This window comes from Muntiacus reevesi, chromosome 1, assembly GCF_963930625.1.
Source record: "Muntiacus reevesi chromosome 1, mMunRee1.1, whole genome shotgun sequence".
Classification (NCBI taxonomy): domain Eukaryota; kingdom Metazoa; phylum Chordata; class Mammalia; order Artiodactyla; family Cervidae; genus Muntiacus; species Muntiacus reevesi.
In genome coordinates, this window is record NC_089249.1 from 92951672 (window position 1) to 92970663 (window position 18992).

Sequence of the window (18992 nt, forward strand, 5' to 3'; positions counted from 1 at the left end):
TGGAATTATGCTTTAATTTTTGGAATATGGCACAAAATTTATCATGGGAACAATGAGAAAATTTTCATCACTTAAAAAAATTTTCTAAAAAAAAAAAGTTTCTAATATATTATAAAAAAACAAATACTCCTTCCACTGAACCATAAATGCTGTCTTCTCAAATCTGGGTTTCTATGTGTTTATTTTCTTTAATACTTTTGGGCTCTAGAGCCTAACAGAACTGAGATTGTATCCTGTCACTATTACTTTCTGTGTTACCTTTAGCAATGACCTTAACTTCTCTGTGCCTCGGATTCCTCTTCTGTAGAATGAGGATAACAAATATACCTTTAGTTATAAAAATTCAGTGAGTAATGTAAAAATGCTTCCTCTTGTACTTGACACAAAGTAAGTACAATAAATATGAATTAATTTTTTCAATAGCTAAGTTTAGAATACATATTTTCCTTTATTTTAGAGTCAATGACTTAAACTCAACTCCACAGATTTAAAATTCTGTAAAACTAGATCAGGCTAGGAAATCTTCATTAAAAGCAAAACAAAATTCACCAATCCCAGAGAACTCAAAAGTAACACATCACTAAAAATATATCAGGAACCTGGATAATCAATAACACTCTATTTACTTAGCAATCAATCTTTAGTATTTGACATAATTATATAATGTGGTCAACTGGTATTTAACTCTTGCGTTGTTATAAACATTTCTCACTTTGCTGTCTTTTATTTCATCCTCGCTAGATTTTAAGTTATTTGAAGGAAAAAGCACTTATCATACATCTTTCTTCCTACATTCTCTATTTTGCCTTAAGCCTAAGACATATAATAGATGTTTATTTTCTAGCCTCTTTCCTGATGACTTAGCCTCTCTGTACTCTCATCATTTTAGTGAGGTCGAATTTTTTTTTTTTTTTTGCTGTTAGTAAAATCTAGACTAGTTCCAAATAGGAAAAGGAGTACATCAAGGCTGTATATTGTCACTCTGCTTATTTAACTTATATGCAGAGTAAATAATGAGAAACGCTGGGCTGAAGAAGCACAAGCTGGAATCAAGATTGCTGGGAGAAATATCAATAACCTCATATATGCAGATGACACCACCCTTATGGCAGAAAGTGAGGAAGAACTAAAGAGCCTCTTGATGAAAGTGAAAGAGGAGAGCGAAAGGTTGGCTTAAAGCTCAACATTCAGAAAACTAAGATAATGGCATCTGGTACCATCACTTCATGGCAACTAGATGGGGAAACAGTGGCTGATTTTATTTTTTTGGGCTCCAAAATCATTGCAGATGGTGACTGCAGCCATGAAGTTAAAAGACGCTTACTCCTTGGAAGGAAAGTTATGATCAACCTAGACATCATATTAAAAAGCAGAGACATTACTTTGCCAACAAAGGTCCATCTAGTCAAGGCTATGGTTGTTCCAGTGGTTATGTATGGATGTGAGAGTTGGACTATAAAGAAAGCTGAGTGCCAAAGAATTGATGCTTTTGAACTGTGGTGTTGGAGAAGACCCTTGAGAGTCCCTTGGACAGCAAGGAGATCCAACCAGTCCATCCTAAAGGAGGTCAGTCCTGGGTGTTCACTGGAAGGACTGACGTATTCCAATACTTTGGTCACCTGATGCGAAGGGCTGACTCATTTGAAAAGACCCTGATGCTGGGAAAGATTGAAGGCAGGAGGAGAAGGGGACGATAGAGGATGAGATGGTTGGATGGCATCACCGACTCAATGGACATGAGTTGGGGTAAACTCTGGGAGTTCGTGATGGACAGGGAGGCCTGGCATGCTACGGTTCATGGGGTTGCAAAGAGTGGGACACAACTGAGCGACTGAACTGAACTGAAAATCTAGGATTTACTGAGTATAATTATTTGAGCTAACACTGATCTATATATTTAGCAAATTGACTTTGAGGTAGAATGAGCTTCAAAGATTCCCCTTGTCTTTTCAATAAAACATTCATCATGCTGGTTAAAAAAAAAAAAAAAAAAAGATCCTCCTTGGAGTCAGTTTGCATCCACAGATATTTATAAAAGCAATTATTTACATAAGTTCAGAGGATCATATTATTATCTGACTCCAGTGTAATAAATTCTTTTGAAGACTAAAAATGGTAAGTTTAGTACAAATAACTACTAATACTTCTAGCTAGTAGACTACTTATTGATAGAATAAGAATAATGGGTAAACAGAATAATGTAGCTGCTTCAACATTCAAATTCCAGAGAGTCCTGAGAAAACTAATGAAATTGAAATAAGTGTGTTGAGTTTTTTGTCTTTGTTCTGTTTTATTATTATAGACTATGTATGTGATTGAAACAAGTTACATATACATTCTGGACTGGGTCTACAGAAACAACTTTTTCAGGTGGGGAAGAAAATGTGTAAGGAATTCTATAAGACCTGAACAAATTAATGGTCTAAATATAAATTAAGGATTTGAAAGTATAATTTTTAATGCCATATTAGAGTGTAATCTCTTTTATTTAGGGAACCATATATCTCTTAAAATATAATGAAAGTCAACGCCTACCTCATACCATACAAAGCAGGAATGGATTCAGACCTAAAGATAAAATATGAATGCCCAAAAAGCACATGAATACATGCTCAACTCATTAGTGATCAGGGAGATGTAAATTAAAACAATAAGATACTGCTATACAGCCATAAGAAAAGCTAAAATTAAAGACTAACAACATTAAATGCTGGAAAGGTATGGAGTAACTAGAATACTCGCACGTTGCTGGTGGGCATATAGATGGTATAATTATTTTGGAAATTAACCTGGAAGTTTCTCATAAAGTTAGAAAATGCCTACCTCCAATTCCACTTCTAAGTATTTGTCGAAAAGAAATGAAAACATATATTCCCAAAGACTTCTACACAGTTATCCAGAGTAGCTTTATTCATAATAGCCCTAAACTGGAAACAAATATCAATCACTAGTAGAATAGATAAAATGCGACGCATTCATACAATGAAACACTATTCCGGGACCTCCCTTGTGGCACAGAGGATAAAAATCTGCCTGGCAATGCAGGGGACATGGGCTTGATCCCTGGTCTGGGAAGATCCCACATGCTGCAGAGCAACCAAGTCCATGAACCACAACTACTGAGCCTTCTGTGCTGGAACTACTGAAGCCCGTGTGCTCAGAGCCCATGCTCTGCAATGAAGGACAGCCCCCACCCCCCCCACAACCCATGTGCAGCAACAAAGACCCCCCAAAAGAAATACTATTCAGAAATTAACAGGAACAAATTACTGATACATACAATGATACTGACGAACCTGAAAATCATTCTCTCAAACAAAAAAAGTGCCAGACAAAAAACACATTCTGTGTGACTGTTCTAATGGGCAAAACTAATCTACAGTGAAGAAAATCAGAACAGTGGTTACATCTGGATATAGTGAGGACAAATGACCAGGGAGGGGCATATGATAACTTTCTGGTGTGATTAGAATGTTTATGTCTTGATAGGAGTATAGGTCAAATGGAGTGGAATTTGTCAAAATTTACTGAACTCAACAGTTAACATCGATGCATTTCACTAGATCTAAAATATACCTCTAGTTTAAAAGTATAAATATACATATAATGAGAATTAAAGGGAAAATTAAGTTATATATAATATATATAGTGTTTCAGAAACATGGGAAGTTCAAACCAAAGTAACTGTAACAGTTATAACAACAGCAGAAACAAGAGAGGTGCTCACACTGGCGAGCTCATTACCTTCACACAGCTCACCTCATCCTGACAGCCGTCCTCCGCAGTAGGCAGCACTGTATCTCTACTGTGCAGAAGAAACTGGCCATTAACATGCGACTTTCCCAAGGCTACAAAGCCAGTTAAGTAGTGGAGAAGAACAGTAAATGGTATATAGTAAGTACTGTGTATATTAACTGAAAGAGTAATACACATAAGCAGATATTCCCCAGTCCTTCATAGGAATGAATTGCAATTTAGTAGGTCATGATCAGCAGCTTAAAAATGAACTGGAACAGAACTGAAAACATCGCAGAGCACTGAACATTATGGGCACTATTTCAAGAAACTTTTCTTTTGGCATAAGAATATAGAGGTGTGTGTGTGAGGGCACGTGTTTGTTGGTATATCCCATGGGTCATGATGCAAAGTCTATTTCTGACTAGGTGTCCCTGAAAAGTCTGAAAAACACTAGAATAGAAAGAACGTAAGAAGTATAACTCCTAAATCTATAATTTTAAGTAGTTTAAGCTATAATAAATATGTAAGTTCTAAAAGAAATGATAAGGAATCAGCATTACTGTTTTAAATTGATGAATGTTATAAAAACTTACAAAGCAGGAGAAGTTTCACCTAATATCAAATATACAAAATGTGAAAAAAAAAAAAAAAGTCTGTGTTACTAGGGTTAGACAATCAAAAATGGCATTGGAGAAATCTGAGAAAATTTTCTGGACATATGGTTGGTTCACAGGCACATGCTTTGAATCCTTACATTGAATGCTTAATGTCTGCTGGGTACTTTTATGCTAAGTGATGTGGATGATGTTAGGGGGATGTGGATTTGACTAAGCCCCTGCTTTCAAGAGCTTAAAATTTGCCAGACAAGTTGAAGGTCTGACAGCAGAAATAAACAAGCTGTTTCTGCTTATTTGAATGCTTTCTAAACAATACCATTAATGTTTAAAGGAACACCAAGTGCAATTTGTTTGATCAGAACTTTCTAAGACTCAGACCTTACACTCATAAGGAGTAGGAAGGAAAAGGCCAACCCTGGAAGTGGGTGGGTTCTGGCAGATAAATGGGACTATCAGCAATTCAATGAATCACAGGAAACACCACGAGGTTGGGGCGGGGGATGGGGGTGTCACACTATCCAAAAATTGTCTCTAAAGTATTACGTACGGAGACCCAGACCGCACACTATAACTGTGTGATACTTTAAGTAACTATGAACTTTAAAAGCATCTTTATTAGAGATGTGCTCTGGCTCTTTTGCTCACTATGTATTAACAGACAATGTAGAAACTAACTTCAGCAATAAAATACTAAAAAAAGAGCTCATAAATAACATGTGAAAGGGTGTCTTCTTTCTCTAGTTGGGGGATTCTGAGGCGGAAGGATTTGAAGATGGATAACTGTGGGAAAGGTCTTAACTATCAATTTGATTTGAAGCAAGATTCTTCAATTACAAACACAGACTAATACTACAGGGAAACATGACAGGAGACAAGCTGCTCAAATGTAAGGCTTTGGGAAAGGCGTTCTTGCTTGGCTGAGAAGTAAAAGTGTTCACAATTAAGTGTATTAAGTAAATAGGAGTAGAGGATGGTCAAAGGGAGTGCAGAGACAGGGAAGAATGAAAAGAGGGGACCAGTATGGCTTGTGAACCACACCTCAGTGAGAACAAGATGTCAGGGCAGGCAGACAGAAGGACAGTGCTAACTACACATTCTAATAATCGCTGCATCACAAGTCAGAGGACGGGGAGATGGCAATTTCTATTGTCACTGAAGCCTTATGCAGAGGGAGGTAGCCAGTTACTACTCAGTTTCAACCAGCTGGCTTAGGACTCCAGTCAGAAAAGGACTGTATTTCAGAGAACAGGATGAGGAAAGGGGTAAAGAAGCCAGGAATGAAAAGTAAAAACTGGACTCTGGGTGCATCTTGGGGTGTTTAATGATAATTTAAGATGTGAACTGGTAATGTTCATTACTACAGTAACGCACTGAATATATGGTGAAACCAAGCATGTGGAAGTTGATCACTGCTACTATTAATTCCAAGTGATTCTGACCCAAGACTACTTTTATCTTCATGATAAAAGTGCACAGAAGGGGATTAGAGTATGCCTGGATCAGAAGAACAGGAAATCTTTGTTTGGAGATACATAAGCCCTTCCTTTTTGTTTTTATTTTAAAGAGTGTTGATACCATTAGGAAACTTTAAATGTTACTGAAGACAAGAATGGGATAAACTAGACCCTTTCTCCATTTTAATCCACAAGGAACAGGAAAACTGGCTCTATTCTCAATCTAGAAAGACTTAGTTCTCTTTTCCTTTAATGATTTCTAGGATGAAAGATACTGTCAGGAAAGGAAGGACAGGAGACTGAAAGGAAGATTTTAAAGAGAAAAGAACTCAGAGCTATCAATTTGGAAAGTAACTAAAGGAGGAATAATGAATATTTTGTGAAAGCCAAAAACAAAAACCCTGGAGACATGGGGGATAAAGAAATATATCCCAAAAGATAAAGGACATGTGTCATTTAGACAGATGCCCACAGCGGTCCTTAGTTGCAAAATGTAGGAAGCATTATTTTTTGTAAATATATCCAGACAAATGAAGAAAGACAAGCAATGCTGTACCCTTAAAAAGTACTGTACTCTTTTCTTCAATCCTCTCAAAACTCCCATTATTAACCACTTAGGGGATGCAGATCTCAATTTGACAGGAAAGGACATGGAGGTAAAATGTCAGTTGACTTTCAAAATTTTTTAGTTGAATACAGATACCCAGTGAACAAAGGTGCATATCCTAATTATTTGGTATCCTTTACTAAAAATATGGAAACAAAGCAATAATTTCCTGTCTGAAGAACAAATTGTTCTTTCTTTGAACAGGGGTGAGATGTAAATAATGTCACTGAGTGGAAGTTATCAGCAATAGTGAAATTATGAAACTTGTCAGCTGGAAAAAAATGCACAATGTGAGAATTGTGAGTTAAATTTAATTTGGGTGCAAACTGTGAGAGAGCCTGTCAGATAGCCCTGAGGAAATGCTCCAAAGAGATAAGATTATATATATATAATTCTAGTATATATGCATGTATACATTCTGTATATATGTTTCTGGTGATGAGGAAAACACAATCAGGCACACATTTTGGCAGAGGCTGCTGCTAGTCATCAGGAGCGGAAGTCTCCATTAATGATCTCAGTGGTTTTCTACATGTGAGACGGTGCAAGAAATTGGGCTCATAAAACCTTCTCTTGACTGTATCTACCTGAAGTTCTGCTTTGCCAGTTTCTCCCAGGGCACAGAGTGCCTCAATCCTGATCTCTGTCTGCCCTGAACCCTTTTCAGGGTGTGTTGAAGGTCAGTGGCTGCAGTGGTTAGTGACTTCATTCTTGCAGAACCAGATGGCGAGTGACAATTTATAGTTGGCAAACTATATTACTATAGGTAAATCTCTTTTCTCAAAAATATGAATTAGTAAAGTGGCAACCTATTTTTTGAGGCTTGAATACATTCAATCTAAACTTAAAGGGCCTTAACTTATTTTCTCAGATGACAAATATTTCTGAAGAATTTTCTAGGTTCTATTCCAGGGTCTGTCAATAGATATGCGGCATGCAGTGCAGCAAGATAAAGTGCAAAGAAAAAGAGAAAAAAGTATGCTTTAACTGTACAAAAATTTATTAGGTACACGTATATGAAGTTTCAAATCAAACAAGAGACTTCTGAATCAAATAATAATCTCGTACGCATGTCTACCAGTGAATTCAGTCTTTTGTTGAACAGACAACACATTAGGTATTGAACTAGATTAAAACTTTTTTTTTTAACTTATGCATATCTTAGCACTCACTGGGTGAAGTTGACTTTTTGAGGCAGAATATACTTTTTGTTGTTAAATGACGAAATATAAACTACACATAATGGAACTGAAGACAAGAAAAATACTTTGAAGGGCAGTAGGTCTTTTGCTATGATATTAAAATTTCTTGGCTTCACACACATATGTTGTTAGCTTTACGTAATTTGAATCCATGACCTCTGAAAGAAACTGCTCTGGAAGAATAACTTTTAGGTATCCTACACAAAGGCAGAATTTGAAAATCAGTCAGAAATTTAGTCGGCTTTTTGGGGAGAAAATCAGGGATATAGAGGTAGGAAGCTCATGCTTGCCCCAGGCATGGTATACTTCTCCACTCTCTTAACTAAATTTTTGAGTTAATACAGATTTCTGTGAGAAGTATAAATTACCTGAAGTTTAAAAAGTAAATGTTGTTCTTAACTCCTTGCCATCCCACTGCTCACACTATATTTCTTAGAAATACAACTTTTATTTTAATTTCACCATTAGCAAATGACTATTTTTTCATAAAATTTTAACTCCATAGATAAAGCTGAAGTCCTTCCTAAACATAACCCAATTTCTCTTTCTTTTCTGAAGGTTCTTAGTATGATAGGCATCCTTCCAGACATTTTTCAGGCATGTACATGTGTGTGTAGGGTGTGTGTGTGTAATTACATAGATATTATTTTCTGTGAAACTATTCTGCAACTTATTTTCACTTAGTGTGTTTTAGAGAGCTTTTGAAGACAGTAAATACATAGCTTTTGCTTTCTATTAAAAAACATGTGATTATATAATATTCCATAATAAGGATGTATCAGTTTATGTACCCATATTTTTACTGATGGATATTTTAGGCTGTTTATATTTTTCAAATACTGTATTAAACAATACTGCAATAAGCATCCTTGTGCACACACAAGAATGGTTTCGTGGAACAGATTTATCGCTGTGCTTTTCTAAGGAAATAATTTCCTATATAATAAAATTCTCAGCTTGATTCTATACATACTTCTCTTCCATAAGGATTTTCAGCAAATACACAAGATAGTTTACTTCTATCTTTCAAATTATTCCTACAACTGGTTGAACTGAAATATTAAATGATGGACCACAGGCTTTAACTTTAGAAGGAACCTCTTCATCTTTCTTTCTCTTTTCCTTATGGGGGCAACTAGAAATAACCTCTGATTAATCACAAATCACAAGGCTAACGCATGCAAGGAAGATACAATAAGAGGAAGTAAAAATAACAGGAATAAGCTGTTTCCCTTTTTTATTTGTTTTAGTTTCAGGCTGAAAAATGCAATGAAATTCCCCACTGCTGTAATCTTTTCTGAAGCTTTCTCCAACTACCAGACAACCGTCTTCTCTAAATAGGTAGCACTTTACAAACTGAATTCCCCCTTTCTTTCCTCAAAGATATAAGAAAAACAGCCCACAGGAAGATGTCAGTTAAATGGTAAATGTGCTTATTTTTCTGGTACCTTTATGCTTAAACATCCTAAATGCCACAATGTGTAATGAAAATGATGACATGTGATTAAAAAGCTTTATCTTTTTTTACTTTTTTCTTAGAAAATAGCAAATAGTTGATATAAGACAATGATAAATATATATATATATACTTTTTCAGATTCTTTACCATGACAGGTTATTATGAGATACTGAACATAGTTCCCAGTGCTATACAGTAGTAGGTCCTTGTTTATTTTTTAATCTATTTCATATACAATATTGTATATCTGATAATCCCCAATTCCCAATTTATCCTTCCCTCCCTTCCTCTTTGACAACCGTAAATTTGTTTTCTATGCCTATGAGTCTATTTCTGTCTTGTAAATAAGTTCATTTGTATCATTTTGATGTCTATTTCCTGTGATATGATACTAAAATACAATTTAAATGATTTAACTTAAAAAGATAATCATTAAATTTCTTTCAAATAGATAAACTGCTTTTGTTACTCCTCAGAAAGAGGTAATAACATTCTGTCAGAAGGTAAAAAAAAGTACATATTGTTTTTTCCTGTTTGCTAAAAGTATCATAAGAAACCAATAAACTATTAAAACTATTAAAGTCAAAAGATAAAAGTGGCTTTAAAGGACAGCAGCTCATTAAAGTAGCAGAGGGTTTTTTTTTTTTTTTTTTGGTTTGTTTCTCTTTTGGAAATGTTTATGATTTAATTTTTAAATTAAAATTAACTTTTGCCATTGGGGAAAATAATTTGATTACTAAACTCTACTGCAGAAAATTTGAAGTTAAAGAATTCTAGTTTCTAAAATGCCATGTGAGTGAAAGTTGCTCAGTCATGTCTGACTCTTTGTGACCCCTTGGAATTCTCCAGGCCAGAATACTGGAATGGGTAGCCTTTCCCTTCTCCAGGGGATCTTCCCAACCCAGAGATTGAACCCAGGTCTCCCACATTGCAGGTGGATTCTTTAACAGCTGAGCCACAAGGGAAGCCCAAGAATACTGGAGTGGGTAGCCTATCCCTTCTCCAGCGGATCTTCCCGACCCAGGAATCGAACCGGGGTCTCCTGCATTGCAGGTGGATTCTTGACCAACTGAGCTATCAGGGAAGCCCAGAAAAGTCATAGGACAAAGCTAAAAAAGCTACTCCACATCAGTCTACTTGATTTAAGAGAAAGTCAGTAAGAAAGGGGATGAAATTCTTTTTCACACAGTATTTCAGAAACATAGCAAGGACATAAAAACAATTAAGTGCTTGGATGAGGCCTCTGGGTGGAAGCAGCAGGCGCCTGGGCCCCAGCCAACACCACCTTGTTACAATGCCAGCATGGTTAAGAGGGCATACACTTGGCAGCCCTCCTTGGTGTTAAGTAGTGGCCTGCCCACATACGCACAAACTCAAGACAGTTCTGAGAGCCTACTGCCTGTTCAGTCCAAAGAAGTTGATGCTTCCAGACCTCGTTCAGTAGGTTTGGAGAATGATCATCAGACCAAGACGAGAGAATGGGCAGGTGAAGGCTACAGACACTGCCACCTCAGGAGGAACATCAGCAAGAACCACAAATCACTGAGTAAACTAAAATCAGAGGAAGAGCTCAAGGGCAAGAACCAGCTCTTAAAGGCCATCAACAGGCAGTTGCACCAGAAGTTGACTGAAACTCAGGGAGAGCTGAAGGACCTGACCCAGAAGGTGGAGCTAATGGAGAAGTTTTAGAACAACCATTGGGCAGTTTTGGGGGGCAAGGGCCTCAACCCAGGCAGTGAGACCCTGGTATCATACATACCTAGACTCCACTACAGATCACATGGACTCTACATTGCTGTTAGAAACTTTGAAGATGAGCTCAAGCTTTTTAACGAAACAGTCAGAAAACAGATGGAGGAGTTGTAAGTCTTAAAGGTAAGGCTGAAGATGAAAGAAGATGAGAGGGCCCAGTTCAAAGAACAAAAGACCTTACATAACAGTCAAGTAAATGATTTTACAACAGCGGTTGAGGAAATGGAGCAGCTATTAGAAATATGATAAAAAGCAGGTGGCCACATGGCTCTCTCTTGGGGGTAAACTTTCAGGGTAAGTCCCTTAGAACATCTGCTTCTTGGCCATCATCTTCTAGGACTCACCATCCCCAGAATGAAAGCAGTTTCTGCAGTATGATTAAGGACACTATATGCTGGCATGGCAGTTCCTCCTTCAAGCAAGTGTTTTTAGCCTTCAAATTGGCCAGCTCTCCTGAACCTCACAGTATGTATTTGAGGCCTAATAAGAGATGGGGCCAGGAAGCTTGGATCAATCTTCTAGACAACAAAGTGGCAGAGCACTAGAATCGGGAGATTAAACGGCCACAGCCAGAGAAAGGTCACATTCAGATGTGCAGGAACAAACAGTGGAGGACAGGTGCTCCACAGGAGATATCACTGAGGAACTATGCAGTCCCCTCCAAACTTGGAATACATTCTGTCCCATCCTGGTTGGGCTCTATAGTGAAACTGAAAGTTGCCCAGTCGTATCTGTCTCTTGCAACCCCATGGACTATACAGTCCATGGAATTCTCCAGGCCAGAATACTGGAGTTGGTGGCCTTTCCCTTCTCCAGGTTATCTTCCCAATCCAGGGATTGAACCCAGGTCTCCCACATTGCAGGTGGATTCTTTACCAGCTGAGCCACAAAGGAAACCCAATAATACTGGAGTGGGTAGTCTATCCCTTCTCCAGCAGACGTTCCCAACCCAGGAATCGAACTGGGGTCTACTGTGCTGCAGGCGGATTCTTGACCAACTGAGCAATCAAGGAAGCCTGGGCTCTATAACCTCACTGTAAATTTATGAACCTGAAGTTATCTGAAATGGTTTAATAAGTGGGATAAAGATCTAACAGTAACATCTATGAAACAATACATGTTGGAGCTTTTAATCTAAAAACGAACCAACCAAAAAACAGACACAGAGAAAGCACATGACAAAATCTACTCTAAGACTCGGCAAACTAGAAACAGAAGGACATTTCCTCAACTTGATAAAGAAAATCTATGAAGACCTACAGCTAGCATATTTAATGATGTTAAATATGTGTTTCCTGAGTGTTTCCTAAGTTCAGGAACAAAACAAAGATATCCACACTACTTCTATTTAACTTTGTTCTGGAGGTTCTAACTAATACAATAAGGCAATAAACAGATGGAAATCAGATTAGAAAACAATAAGTAAAATTGTCTTTATCTGCAAACATGATTATAGAAAATTCAATGAAATTTATAAAAAAGCTATTAGAACTAATAAGTGAGATTAGTAAGGTTGCAGGATAAAGGATCAATATACAACATCAATTTCATATCTGTATAACAGCAGTAAACAATCATAAATTAACATTAAAAAACAATGCCAGTTATAATAATCATAAAACAATGAAATAGTGATAAATCTGACAAAAGATATTAAAGACTTATACAATGAGGACTATAAAGCATAAGAGAAATATCATGTTCATGGATTAGCAATTAGCTGATTCTAAAGTTCATATGGAAATGCCAAGACCCATGCATAAGCAAAACAACGTTCAAAAAGAACAGAAGTTGGAGGATTAACATTACCTAATCCAGTACTCTTGCCTGGAAAATCCCATGGACGGAGGAGCCTGGTAGGCTGCAGTCCATGGGGCTACGAAGAGTTGAACATGACTGAGCGACTTCACTTTCACTTTTCACTTTCATGCATTGGAGAAGGAAATGGCAACCCACTCCAGTGTTCTTGCCTGGAGAATCCCAGTGATGGTGGAGCCTGGTGGGCTGCTGTCTATGGGGTCGCACAGAGTCAGACACGAGTGAGGTGACCTAGCAGCAGCAGCAGCAAAAGGCCACAGTAATCAAGAAAATATGGTATGGGCATCAAGGTAGACAAGGGGAGCAATGGAACAGAGCAGAAAATCCAGAAATAAGCTCAAAAATATATGGAAAATGGATTGTGACAAATGGGCCAAAGCCATCTACAAAGGAAGGATAGTCTTTTTAACAAATGAGGCTAGAACAACTGTCTATCCATAAGCAAAAAAATTTATTATTTGATCCATATATTTTACTATATAACAAAATGAAGTTGTATCATAGACCTAAGTGTAAAACTTAAACTATAAAATTATAGAAACACAAGAGAAAATGTTTCTGACATCAGTTTAGGCAAAGATTTCTTATATGACACTAAATGTTAGTTATGTGATACTAGAAGCAAAATCTGTAAAAGAAACATTGATAAAATGAACTTCATCAAAATGAAAAACTTATGCTCTTCAAAAGATACAGTTAAGAGTATGAAATGATAAGCCACAGACAGGGAGAAAATATTTGCAAGGCATATATCTATTAAAGTACTTGAATCCAGATATACAAGGAATGTTCAAAATACAGTAATGAAAAAATCAACTCAATTTAAAAATGGGCAAAAGATCTGAACAAATATTTTACTGAAAAAAAACAACATAGATGGCAAATAAGCATGAAAAGATGCTCAACATCATTAGCAGGGAAATTAAAATTAAAGCTGCAATGGCATATTATATACCTATCAGAAAGACTAAAACTAAAAGGACTGGCCATATTAGGTACTGATGAGGATGTGGAGCAAATGGAACTCTTATACATGCTGGTGGGAATGAAAATGGTAAAACTACTTTAGACAACAGTTTGACCATTTCTTAAAAAGTTAAACATACATCTACCATGTAACATAGCCATTCTATTCCTAGGTATTCATCCAAAAGAAATATAAGTGCATGTCAATACAAAGCCTTGTGTATGAATGTTCCCGGGAACTTTATTTGCAATAGACCAAAGCTGGAAACAATGTAAATGTTCACTACCATGAGCTGACAGGACAAACTGTGACACACACACAGGGGACACTCTGCTGTGCTGTGCTTAGTCCATCAGTCGTCCAACTCTCTGTGACCCCCTGGACTGGAGCCCGCCAGGCTCCTCTGTCCATGAGATTCTCCAGGCAAGATTCTTGAAGAGGGTTGCCATGCTCTCCTCCAGCGGACCTTCCCAACTCAGGGATCGAACCAGGTCTCCTGCACTGCAGCTGGATCTTTACTGTCTGAGCCGCCAGGGAGGCCCAAGAACACTGGAGTGAGTAGCCTATCTGTTCCCAACGGATCTTCCCGACCTAGGAACTGAACAGGGGTCTCCTGCATTCAGATGGATTCTTTACCAGCTGAGCTACTGGGGAAGCCCACAAGCCCACAATGGACACTACTTGGTAATGAAAGGAATGAACTGCCAATACAACATCAACATGGATCTCAAAATAATTATACTGAGTCAAAGAACCAGGCCAAATAAAAGATTACATTCTGTATGATTATTCCACTTACATAAAATTCCAGAAAATATAAACTAACCTCTAGAGGATTGGTGGTTTTGAGGTGGGAGTTATGGGGAGCAGTTGGGAAGGTTAAGTTAAGGGGTTGCAAAGGGGCATGAGGAAAATTTGAGAGGTGATGGATATGTACACTATCTTGATGGTAGTAAAGGTTTCATGGCAGATACATATATCAAAACATCAATTTATATACATTAAATATATGCATGTCAATTTTATCTCAGTAAAGCAAAATAAAAAGCCAAAATACAACAAATATGTCAAATCAATCCATAGAGAAATAAGCAAAGAAATCAATGGAAAAAAATCAATTTGAAAAATGTTTCCACACTGTCTCTGTATTTCCTGTTTTCATTATAAAGGAAGAGAGAAGGGATGCAGTGTAACATCTGTTCCATGCCCCACAGTACACCCTTAACCCTTGCCAACTGCATCAAAATACATGCGTTAGGTTGTGAGGGTGGGGGTGATCAGCTCAAAACCATGAATTCCCATAAGAAAAACAAGCTACAGTACAAGCCCTTCTGATAACAAAGATTTTAATTGAAAATGCGCATCTTTCTTATGAAGGACAGCATGCTATCAGTATATCTTGCTTTATGGAGTGTATCTTTATTCCTAAATAAAGAACTTTAAAACTTATGCTCTAATAATAATAACTAACAGTAAATGAGTACTGAGCACCTTGATTACCGTTTGCTGTCTCATTTAATTCTTGAGATAACCGTGCCATTTTATTGATACAGGTTAACAGGGTAAGTAAATGGTCTAAGATCATACAGTTAAATGTCAGAATTCAAACATGTCTGTCTAATATGAAAGCTCATGCTCTTAACAGCTACACTTAACTGAAGGTTCTAGTTGATGATTTAGTAGAATGCCTAATAATTACACCTTTATGCCTCTTTTTTGAAAGTTAGGATTTCATATATGCACATTATTCAGAGAGTGGGAATAAAAAATATTAGCTATATAAATTCCAACTATATAAAACACATAAAAAATGTGTTTTTTGGAGGGCCAGTTGCCATGGCCCCAAATGGCGACTGATTCTCTTCTAAAACACATTTCATAGTAAAGGTTATGAATGTACATCTAAAAACCTCACAATTCAATTCCCTAAATAAAGTTCTGCTTGCTTCTTAATACCCTAGTTCTTATATGGGCAGTAACTGGACTTCTCTCAGTTATAAGCTTATGCTCATGTGATCTTTTAGCAAAGATTTAAATTACCTGCTTCAATTCTAAAATCTCTTCCTAAAAATCATTTATCAAAATGGGATCATTTTTGGTCAAAGAACTGTTAGGTCCAGGCTTATGGGTGACAAAGAATGCTTCAACTTTGAGTACATTTAAATATATTCACAGATTTGTTATTAAGCGAGTATATATCTGATTTTTTTTTTCAAGGCAAACACACTTGACAAGCTTACTAGTATAGGACAATATATGTTTTTTGCCAAATTCAATTTTACTTTCCTCATCTCAGACCAGCCTTCATAATAATCTGCTTCCATAAAAAGCACAAGGCCATGACCAAAAGCAGATGTCAGACTCAACTTACAGTGAACTTGTATTTGTGATTTTCTTAAGCCACAGCACCTTCCATGATAGCTTTTGTTTGTTCTATATTTTTGGCACTGCCATAAGATCCTTATTTTAAGAATATTTTTGGAAAAAGTAATTTATTGTTAACGCAGACATATATGTAACATTAAATTTTTTATTTTTAACTCTGGCAGTTAAAAAAACTCCTAATAGTTAAATATTACAGCCTCAAACTCTAAATATATTTCTAACTTTGTCCTGTCTACAACATTTTTGTCTGTAAATTTTCTTGCTTGGGGAATTCTGCAATGGCTTTTGGCCAAAACCAACAAAGTTATATCCTAGATGTTAGAAGAGTTATACCTGTTTTATGACTGAGGCATCAGTGGAAAGGAATTCAAGACTCTTTAAGCTTATTCTATGTGAAAGTTGTAATACTTCACCATTTATTATTGCAAAAGCAATTTAAAGAATGCTTTAAAATAAAATGATACTAATCCAGGTAGATTCTACTTAATCATAGTTAAGGGTGTCTTTGCATCAGATCTGAGACACGAAGATATAATATACACAACATGGAAGATTCAAACTATTCAACTTTTATTAACAGTCAAATCTATTTTCCAAATTTTAAAAATGAATGTTCCCCCTTCTTTTTCTGGAGTAATCAGACCCTGTTGGGAGGCTTTTCCTAGATTTTCTTAGAATTAATGAGCTGAGCCTCTCCTGCTGAACTGTGTGGTTCCAATCCAACCTCTCCTGAACAGTTCATGAGCTATGTCATCTGCTTTCACTGTGGAAGGGATTCCCATAGTGTTCTCATTCATGTAAATGAAGTGGGCAAATCAAAGGGAGAGATTTTCATTAAGAAGGCTTTTCGCTGATGTAATGCCTTCTAAAACAGAAAATCATTTTATATAAAGTTCATTTAGGATCAAATATGGTATAAATGGCCTCTAACAATTAGACTTCAAATACAGAAGAGCTGAATATTACATTATTTTCTATTGAATTCCCTGGTTCTATGCCAAACATGTCTTGGCTGCAACAGAAGAGTGAGGAGGCTTTTGTATTTTGGGGGAAAAAAGATCTATGAAGGCTCTACAAGGGTGTAGTTGCAATCTGAAACTCTGCAGAAATTCTGGAAAATGAATGAAGCTCTTTTACAATTATAACTTTATAGATAGGATTTACTTACAAACTACAGGGACTTTTATAATACATCCCTATATAAATCTAACCCTTGCCAATGGGACTTACTATTTATTTAACAGCAACAGTGAACCATATGGTTTTGTTCAAACATGCAAGGTTAAAGAATAGATTTTATATCCAGGAAAAATCTCTCTTAAAGAGAGAAAAAAAAAGCTTTAAAAACAAACAAACAAAAAAACAAACTTAAAACATAAACGAAAAACCAATCATAGCTATTTAAGAACAAAGACCAAAACCTTCTCAACCAACTAAGCATGAATTAAGACAGAATACTAAATCGAAGAAAATTAGCGAGCTGTCATATAGTTCAAGAGCAACAGTGTTTGTTGCTAAGCAAGAGCTATACAGAAAGAATGCAGTAAAATCTTGACATACTACAGAACCAAGAACAAATTAAAAAAAAAAAAAGCCCAAACAAAAAATCACTTCACAAATAAAACAAGATTTCATTTTAACTTTAAGAATCTGATATGGCAGTTGCTTTTCTCAAAGGAATGAAACAATTTTGACCCCCCGCTGCTACTTATTTTATCTAACAATAGACCGTTTAAAGATATATCACTTCTGGTGAAGCTATTCATTTCACCTAAACTACATATAGTTTAAATCTTAGAAGAGAACTTTACCACCTACAGGCTGTATGCACAGACTAAATACAACACTTGTGCCTGATTCTGAATGGTATCTTATTTCAAAATGCTCTCTTAACTATAGCTCTTGCTTCTCAAGCTGCGCTTTCAACTTGTCAGAAGCTGCCTACAGTAACTAAAATTGGATTCACACAGAAAAAAAAAAAATTTCTTTCAGGAAAACATATGCAGTAAGCACCTTAGCATCTGTTAATATTAAAACCAGAAGGCAGTATGTTACATAGGGCAGGCTGTAAAATTTAATAATTCACAACATTCATTTTGAAATATTACAGCAATCTTTTAAAACAATGGCATACATTTCCTCTGTTCAATGAATATCCATTCAGAATCTATATGCCAGGTGCTGAGGATATAAGGATTAGCAAAACAATCATAAAGCTCCACAGGTTTTTAAAGCTAGAAAGCAAAGAGTTCATCTTCCAATTTTTCTATTAGAGGAAGCCATTCCTCAACCCCTATCCAGCACTGAGGCCCACGAGTTTTTGTGTAAGTCAGTTGCGATATTTATGGGAAACTTCTTCCTGGAATCCAGTGCAGATAGGCACAGATACTGAGGTGAGCCTTTTTAACACGATGCCAAACTATTGTAGTTTTCCAAATTCTGATTGCTATTTATAGTAATGCTGCTCTTGGGAAACGCTTTCTGAGTTCTAAGAGGACATGAACAAAGCACTTTCTGGTTCAGCCCAGTCAGTGGAACCTTTCCAGGTCTAAGCTGGTAATTCCTATGGAGAGGAGAGCCAGAAGTCTCAGATGAGAACAAGGGAAGGAAGCAGGAAAAACAACACACTTTAGGAGTAAGGATAGGGAATGAACTCAAACTTTCTTCAATCCTTCTTTTTCTTTTCTCTTCATTGATCAGATAAATATATGGTAATAAATGGGAAAGTGTCCTGGGTGTAATCAGGTTAGGATGGGGTTATGAGAAATAGTTTTCAGGGACGTACAGGAAAGGATGAGAAATCCCCAAGAGTGACAAAAGGGGAAGACCTGTGGATGTGGCAGAAATGAGTCACCAACCAGAGTAAACATTTATATGTAATGTATGTTGGCGGGGGAGTCATTAAAAAGTTAGCCTGTTGAGGGCACACTAGAAACATCCATTCAAATGATTAGCAACCATTGACTGTTTCTTGATATGGGGTACATGATATG

General features: G+C 36.6%; 1 protein-coding gene and 1 pseudogene across 1 annotated transcript in view; one reads left to right on the top strand and one right to left on the bottom strand.

Moving 5' to 3' along the window:
- Positions 1-18992, bottom strand: part of CTTNBP2NL (CTTNBP2 N-terminal like) — a 50424-nt gene that overhangs the window by 14104 nt on the left and 17328 nt on the right. The window lies entirely within an intron of this gene.
- Positions 10380-10943, top strand: LOC136148972 (small kinetochore-associated protein pseudogene; annotated as a pseudogene).